We start from the raw sequence: 9,276 nt of genomic DNA on the forward strand, positions 1-9,276 counted from the left end.
ACTAACACGGAGGTGCACCAGACCACAGCTTCCCCTTGTGCTGTTGTTACACTGGCAGAACTTTTGACCTAAACCTCGTGTAGCTGAGCTGTGCCTGGTAGAGGATTTGGTTGTAATGACTGCAGAAATGTGGTGTTGGAGATTTCCACATGTGCTGTTTTCTGCCTTTTGTGACTCATGCAAAGAGTAAATGAGAGCCATGCAGGGCTAGTGCTGGTTTGCCTCAGAACCATTGGCAACAACAGCAGATTTCAAACATTTAAACAGTCCAATGTGCTGGTTTGTTACTTAATTCAACAGAGAGGAACACTAATGCACCCCCTTGAGGTCAGTCACACGAGCTGCCCTGTAGGCCTGGACAGTCTGTCCTCTGGGGGTGTTTGTGCATCCACAGCTGAGCAACTGCTTCAGTGCTGTTTGGTGAGAGCTGTGATATGCATGTGGCAGCTTGAAAATGGCTCAGCTGATCAGACCAGCTGTGTTTGAGTTTCCAAAGCTAGTGAAATGTAATCCTTCTGCAGTGTTTGGGTTTGTTTGTTTGTTTGTTATTAAGTGTATACCTTCAAAACAAAGTTTTCATTAACATATTCAGGAATCTCATATTTGTGCAACAATTCAGATATGGCTCTTTTTTGTGTCTCAGTCTTCTAATATTCCTGTCTCTGATCCCCACATCTATAATATTGTTTTTCACATTATCCCAGAAGTGGGTTTGTGCTGAGGTGCTGAATTTTTAGCTTGCATATCCACAAGTGCTGGAGTGTGCTGCTAGTTAAGAGATGAGTTATTTGCATGGGTAACAGGTAGGCTTTACTGCCCATTCACCCCATCATTGTTGTAATGAAACATCAGCTTGATGCTTGATCTTAGTTGCAGAGGGATATGAAGTTATTTGAGGGATGTGGGAAGTGAATCTGTATGTTTTGTTGTCAGAACAATTTGGAGGCACTTCTGTGAGGAAAGCTACAGTAAGAGCAATGCAGAATGGGCTAAGTGCATACATGGTCGTTCACTGGAAAGCCTCCAGACACTGGGAGGGTTTGCCTCAGGGTTATGGGTTCTGCCCATCGGAACATTTTATGTTTGGGTTCCAGTGAGAACGAGCCCTGAAATGCAGTGGTCTTATGAAAGATGGGAAATCATGAATGTTCTGATCCCTCCAGACTTGGTTTGGGACCACTGGTAATAACAATAAAGATTTGATTGATCCAATATGACTTTTTGTGGAAAAGGAATGATATTACCATTACTTATCCTTAGAGGGCTGAAGTCCTAGATTGTAATGCTGGGAATAGGCTGCACATTCAGTCAAAACAGTTGTTGATCTGGTCAGTCTTAGCATTGCCAGATCTTTGTATCATTCAGATTAACATTTACAGATTTTGCTGTTGGGTTGTCGTGACCTTGAACTCTCCATCCTCTGTGAAGACATGCCTTTGACTCCTTTTACTCAATTCACAAAATGGTAGTTTTCTCTTCAGTCCTTTATCCACGATTCCTGTTTCTTAAAATATTTGTATTTTCTGGTTTAGAGATATTATTTTGAACATGTCTGAGAGAAACTTACTGCTCTTGAATATTAATTAGTTTTAGAGTTTGTAGTGCTATTTTCACCATCCATGCTTCTTTCAATAATGCATCTGAGTTTTATACACATAAGGTTTCTTTGAAACGTTGCAAAATACCAGGTCTGCAACATCAACAATACATTTATGCAGGAGCAGGCATGCTGGGTATTTTATAAGCTTTTAATGAAATGCTGGCAGATATTAGGGTTTTATGGGCTAGAAAACAGTGCAAATCAAAGAGCTTTGCTTACTGTTTATAGCCTTTTTCCTCTGAATCTAACAATATTTATCTCACTTTTTCCTTCTTGCATTTTGCTCTTCTCATATTTACTTTCCCTTTCACTGATGTATTTAAAGCCAACATGCATATTTTGTATGAAATATACTCAAAGTTACAATACTCCTGTCACCATGGGTGTCCAGTCACCGGCAGAAAGCCTGAGATGACTTATTTCACATCTGTCTTTGTCTTCAGTCTATCTTCAGCCTAATGAGGGTACGCATGTCTTGCATCTTTAGCCAGTATTTCTGGACATCATTAATTGTGACTTCCCTGAGGCCTTGTGAATGATCCCTAAGGGCTGCTGTGCTTTCTGACTGCCTGCTGGCTAATACCTGCTCTTGTCACGCTGTCAGTAGCAAAGCTCATCTCAGAGCATACCTCTATCAGTATGTTTTTCTAGTTGTATCTGCTAAAATAGTCAAAATACTTGATGGCATTATAGTATCCTGGTACTACTAGGAAGTAAAAATACATGTCTGAGAGAAGCAGATGATTTCTCAGTGAACAGAAGAGCTTTTTTTTAGGAGAAGCTACAAATGGAAAATATAACATTTTTTTCTCCTCAGTTCTACTACACCTTGTTAAATCAGGACTGGTTGCAATATTTCTCTGTACACAGAAAATATAGTTGGTCTGAATGGACATGAGACTTGTGTGTGCCACCTCAAATTAAATTATAGAAACGTATTTTGTGCTTTCCAGAATTATATTTTATGTTCCAGTTAGCCTAATGTGGTTTACTTAGGTCACAGTATCAGCACTATTTTTTAGAGCTTTGTCTTTTCCTGAGGACACAGAGCGCCTTCTTCAAACTTGTTGGAAAGTTTTCATTGACACCAATAGATTGCAGCTCAAGCTGTTTGTTTACCGTGCAGCTGTATTTTATTGAAAATGTAACAGTATCAGTATTTCAAAATGAGCTTTTAACGTCTAATTTACTTTGTATGACCTAGCGTTAGATAGCCTGTGTTTGTACTTTCATCCAAATTCTGCTGGGTGTTAATTGCTCCCTTCAGCTTGGGTATACAAGTGTGGATGGACTGTAACTTTTGTCTCAGCTCCTGTGGGAAAGAGCTCAGAGCACAGTCAGATGCCAGCCTGCAAATAGCAGCAGAAACTTTGTAGGAGAGGAAATAGGGGAACTTTCAGAGAACCACTTTGATTAGACTTGGTTTTGGCTTGTCCTGACTAGCTGCTTCATCACAGCACCATATAGCATTGTCTTTTTCCTAGCATGGGTGCAGTCTACATCACTCCCTCCTCCTTCTCTTCTATTCATCTTTTTGTGCCTAGTTGCCAGAAGAAAGCTTCACGACATAATCAACCCAAAATAAACATGGCCTGTGCTATCTATGAGGCTGACAATCTCGTTTCCTTTGTATGATACACCACTTCTCCCTCTCTTTGCCTTTCTCATCTGCTTATCCTGTAAACTCTACTATTCCTACTGATTAGTTTCTGCTTACTACTACTGGTGACTGTTTCTGCTGGTTTTCTACTGAGCCTGTGCAGTGTCTTTCTTCACTTGGACATGGTCTGAGTTGGTCCTTAAGGGGTCAATAAGTGTAGTTGAGAACAGTTTTGGAGCACTCCTGAAGTTTTTCTCTTATCAGGAATCTTTGTGATTAGTGTTTTTTTGAACATGTACACTTTCAAGTGTATAAAAAGATCCTTTGCTTCTGACAGCGTGAATCTGTGCGCTGTATGTGCAATTTGCCCTGGTAATTACTTATGTATGGTGATAACCATAGCAACATCCCAGGTAGATAATGTCATGCAAATTACTGCAGCTCCAGGGATGGGAGATGTTAATACAAGTATGTACTTGCACCCCTGGTCTTCAATATTTTGCAGTGACTTTCCCTTTCCCTCCCCCAAAACATGTTGGTTTAAAATGTCCTTTCCTCACTATGATCGGGAAGCAAAAGAAAACCTCTTGCTATGTTTCTCATTGGTATTCACAGAGGGAGGGGGAGGACGGTCCTTCGGTGTTTCTGTCATAAATAATTTTGTATGCGCAGTGGAAATTCCACAGTGTATGTAGGGCATAAAAGTCTAGAGACTTGGATACACTGCTGGGCCGTGTTGTGCTTAAACCCAAGTTGTTGCATTTGCAAACATGGAGTAGGAGCATGTGGGGGTGGAATTGTAGCCACAGACGTTTGGGCTGAGGTGTAAACATCCTCAAATCAGTTATGGAAGATACGGGAGAGCAGCTTTGTTGCTCAAAGCAGACACTGCTGTAGCTGAATACTTATCAGGGCCCATGCATTGTTACTGAAATGAGGAAATAGCAGAGAAGGAGCTGGTAACAGTTATCCCTTGTTTGGTCATAAGCAAGAGCAACAAAAAAAAAAATCTGTAGGAGAGCTGATCTGCTTATACGCTAGTTCTTGTGTAACCTTAGAGCCCTGGAGGTATGAAAATAAGGTATACGCCTCTAACCTGTAACTAGAGTCTTTTGTTAAAGATATAAAACAAGCACGCAAGGAAATTGGTTAAATAAGGTTTTGCTTTTTTTTGGTGAAGAATGAAATTGTTGCTGAATTCATTTTGCTTTGGAGTTAAATAGCAAGAATGCGGTTTTAGTGCTGCAATCGGTGCTGAAGTTGCTGATTACTGAAAGCTGCACTGCCCCAGCCTTTAAATGAGGAAATACCCTGATAAAAGGGAGTGGAGATCTGTTGAGAGTTACAGAAAGGCTGGTGCAGGCAGCCACAGGCACAGCTAGATCCTAGTTTGTAAGGTACATGACCCCAAAGCAGGTTGTGCTCTTCAATGGGCCAGCACTGAATAGTCTTCATCATAAAAACATGGTCTGTCTCGAACAGAACCATGGTGGGGAGTGCAAACAAAATTATTAAAGTCACTGAGAAGTTTTATTTGTACTAGAGGTGGTAGACATAGAGAGTATTAATTAACTGGAGATTAAAATTCTCCTACTCTGTACCCCTTGATACCTGCACAGGAGGGTTTGCCACTCTTACAGGTCTGCCTGCAAATCCCAGAGTGTAAAGTTTAATTTTTTCCCCTCTAATTTCCCAGTGAATTAACAATTCAGTACTTTGCCTGGTGGTAACACTAACAGCACTGTTCAGCTTTGCCAGCCTCTCAAGCACAGCTGTTGATGGCAGCGGAATTTGAAAGGTTCCCATGTCCAGGTAATCCAGTTTGTTGTCAAACCTTGCAACAGCACTTGAAGTTATGGACACCCCTGACTTACACTGGAGTATTTCTTTCAGAGAAAACCACCTGTTATGGTGCCTGACTAAGAAAAACGAACTGTACCAGAAAGAATTATATAAGGTCAGGCTTTTTAATCATCTGACAGAAACTATTGAACCTAATTATCTGCAGGAGGTCTTGCCTGTCTGCCTACTTTGCATGTAATGGCTATTTCTTTGTCATTTCTATTTTCAGCATGTGATTGTCTGAGAATGGCCTCTCCTTAAAACCCAAATCACATCAAAGAGAACAATAGGTGCCTTGGAATTACAGGGATAGCGTAACTAAGGCCCTGGCAAGTTAAATACATGCTTCTTCAAAATAAAATTTGTAATAGCTGCACTGCTAGACCTACTGGAACCCTGCTCATAGGCCAGTTTCATTGACTAACCAGTACCAGAGTCAGAGAAAACACCTGATGGCAGTTATCCAGTGCTCTGCTTCCCATGGCTAGGGTGTCTTCTTCAGGAGTGAGCTGACCTCTTCCTAAGTAAGTCCAGGGGATAGTGGGGATCAACACCAGCATAATTTTTGTTTCCTGGTGGTTTGGTTGTGAAAGTATATCTCTCTATTGTTTTGATTTATTGCTATTATTCACAGAGTGAGGTATGATTAACAATGTTTAAAATTTAAAAATGAAATGGCTGCAGGCAACCTAGGAATGACTGAGCAATGGTGTGAGCCGTTAATGAAACTTGTAGCAATTGAAGATCTTAAAAGTTCATCCAGAATCTGCTGACATTGCAAAGTTTCCCTCAGAGCTGCAATACCATTCCAACACAGGGAAAAAAGCGTGCATGAGAAAAGATCTGTCTAGGTTAATGCCACATGTAGGGCTAGTGTTGGATTTAGTGGCTCTGGTTCCCTGCTTTAGTGAGGGTGCTGCCTGCCTCCATGCTGCATAGTCTCCACATTTTTTGGTTTGCTTCTAGCTAACCACACTAAGGGAACCTGCCAGCATGTGAAGCCCTGCTGTATTAGCCAGCTGGGCAGTTTCTATTTGACAAGTAGGTATGTGTTATCAACAAGAAAAGGAAATAGTAACATAAATTCATATGTCAAAAAGGCAACTGTTGAACAGTGAAGTATTATTTGATATACATGATTTTATTTACAGTCTTTTCTCCTCACTTTTTCTGCCTCACCAGTTGCTCACCTTTGTTACTTTATGACATGAAGTTCAAGGATACATTGCATTATCACAGACATCAGTGGAGAGAAATTGGCTTGTCATTAATAAAAATTGTAAAACTAACCCTACAATAAACCCTGCTTTTGGTCACGACCTCTGCCTGCTGGCTGCAGCAGTGAAACGCAGCCCACAGCTCTCGCTGGACATTTTTAACCCAGGCTTAAAATCTCCAGGTGCAAAGGTCGGGTGTAGGCAGGATTTCTCATCACAGGGCTGAGAGATGCAAAAGTGCTGTAGCTGCAGCACAGCCTGGAATGGCAGTATCCAGGGGAACGGAGGGACTCGGAATTCTTTCCTAGCTCTTTCTTAGGGCAAAAGGGGTCTGTTCAATGTCCACCAAAATCAGCTGAAAGCATCTTAGTAGCTCTATTTTGTCAATGATGCAAAGCAAAGCCACACAGCTTTTAGGGCAGGAAGTGCAGTATACGGGAAGCAATGTGAATTGCTTTTGCTCCTTTTTGCATCACTAATTTTTATTTATCACACAAAATCATAAACTGCACATAAACTTAAATGCAGGCATAATGTACATTACTATGATAACAGAGAAGCTGTGCTCCTTTAACCAGACAGATGAAATAGAAATAGACATATTGAATGAGTTCTCCTCAGTGGAGTGTTCAAATTCCTTATTTTTTCCAAATTTATAAGTCTAACTTGTCTGTTAAGGACAAAAAAACTGCAATTACACTAAAATGTGCTCTCAAAGGACAACACATCAACTAAATTTCTTCAGACAACAGCATATGAATGTCCAAAGACTTGGTTGGAAGCCTTTCATACAGGGCCTTGCACTCAGTATCTTTTCCAAGTTTTGTTGTAGATTGGCTATTTGGAATTTACAAACCATTCAAGCAGGATACACAACAACTGCAGTTTTGAATGTGTATAAATAGCGCTCCTGTAAGTTGGGTTAACTGCTTAAAGTAATTAATTAAGGGAAGTCTACATTTCCAGTTATTGTTTCGTTTTGTAGCCATCAAGGTTGCAGCACACCAGGGCTTAACCAATGACAGGTACAGGCAAAGTAGATAGGCAAAGCCAAAACACCTATGGAAAAACATATTAACCAGTGCCAGAATTGTGAAGTGGAGATTTAGATAAACTGAGTTATGAACTGAAACTGGCTACAGTATAGTTGCAAATGTCAGTGAACCAAACAAGCTCATTCTTTGCCTGTAAAGTAGTGTTGGAACACATCCTATATGCAGTCTACATTTAAATGTAAATATGGGATTACCCTTTAGATTGTGAAACAGAATCATACAGGCAACAAACATTACCTCTTGGGTCTTCTGTGAGTGAAAACTGTTGTGTCAAATATGGTTAGTTTAGTAGGGTTGATGGGCTTTATTCAAGGTTCCTAGAATTTATCTGCCAAGCATAAATAATTATTTAACAACTAATAGGGCATGGCCAGAAATATAATAGCTTTTATGTTGAAATTAACATCAAGTGATCTGTAGACATCTGCTAAGCAAGCCAAATGTGGTCTATGTGCTGTATGTTTTGCCTCACTGCCTCAAAATAACAAGCAGTGCTTATATTTGGAGGGGCAGTTTTCCTTGTTGAAGTGGAAAAAAAAATGTTCTGATACAAAATCACTTGCACTGTTAGGATCAAATGTGTGATGAACATTAAATAGCCCTACAAATTTAAATAATGCTCGATGTTGAGATTTCAGCCTTGCAAATGCTCATTTCCTGCTGTGGGCTTACTGTGGTTTGGAGGGGAGTGAAAGTTCTTTCTTGTTAGAAAGAAAACAAAGTATCACCCTGTATATTCCAGCTCTTAGCTGTTTCAGCTTCCTGGGGCCCAGTAAGTGCAGGAGCCTGGGCTCCAGCGATTTTGTTTTTTCCATAATGACCAGAAGGGTGAGGGAATCCTAAGAAAAGCCACAGCTTAAAGAAAGCCTGAAAAAGTTCCAAGTAGCAAGGACCCTTTCCAAGCAGATACTCGCTGTTGCCTTGCAGGGACCTGCATTGTGTGTGTAAGTGTTTGGGTGCTGTGGATGCCAGAACAGAAACTGTACTTCCTTTCCTTGAGAGCACCACTGTTGGCATGGCCTCTTTGCTTTGCTTTGCTGGCTGTTGCAGTTTGTCTGCTTCCAGGGCCAAGCATTCAATCTTTGGCATCTTCTCTAGAGGTCTTGGCCTTTCCTCTGTTTTAAAAGTGTTAGAAGGAGGTTGAATTGCTGAGTGGGGAGTGTAATCTTTGTGAGGCCAAGTCTAAAGATGTTGGTAAGCTGAAAGGGGTGCACTGGCAATTTACCGTGTACTGTGTAGGAATGAATGAGAGACTCATATTCATTGTGCTTATGTGTGCTCAAGTTCTTTATGTCCATATTTAGATCTATTAACACGATAAGATTAAGCCAACTTGAATTTCTTGAATGAACAAAGCAGTAAATGGCAGATCCTCGACAACAGGCCCCATAAATGTGTACTACTACCAGCAGCATGACTAACACTGGACCCAAGATCCTGTGGGGTTTGGCAATGACACAGAAGACGCTGTTCTGAACAAGCTGGATTCCTTTTTGTACAGGAGCCTTGGCACCAACCTCCCTGTAAGCTGGCTCAGGCTTTTATGGGGGCACTGAAGGCTGGGCTCTGCACTGGACTCAGTGTCTCTGCCCCAGACTTTCCTGAATATGGGAGTGCAGCCGCAGGCTGCTCTGGGTCACCCTGCCAGGAGTCCCTGGGAATTTGTCTGCCAGTTGGGTTAGCCAGAACACACAGTGCTCCAGCCAAAGTCATCTTCCCCCTGTGAGGGTGACCTCAGTGAGGAAATGTCAGATGCTGCCTGGGCCAGTTTTCAAACCATACCTCACCCTTCCCAGCAGGGGTTTCCCCAGAAGGTAAGTGACAGAAATTCTGCCCTGCGCTGGCAACTCCAGAGGACAGAGTTAGAGAAATAGGACAAAACATCTGGAGGAAGAGAGCTGTTGCATTGGCAAATCATGGAGCAATAGAAGTATAGAATGGTTTGAGTTGAAAGGAACCTCT

This window comes from Corvus moneduloides, chromosome 6 (assembly GCF_009650955.1).
Source record: "Corvus moneduloides isolate bCorMon1 chromosome 6, bCorMon1.pri, whole genome shotgun sequence".
NCBI lineage: Eukaryota > Metazoa > Chordata > Aves > Passeriformes > Corvidae > Corvus > Corvus moneduloides.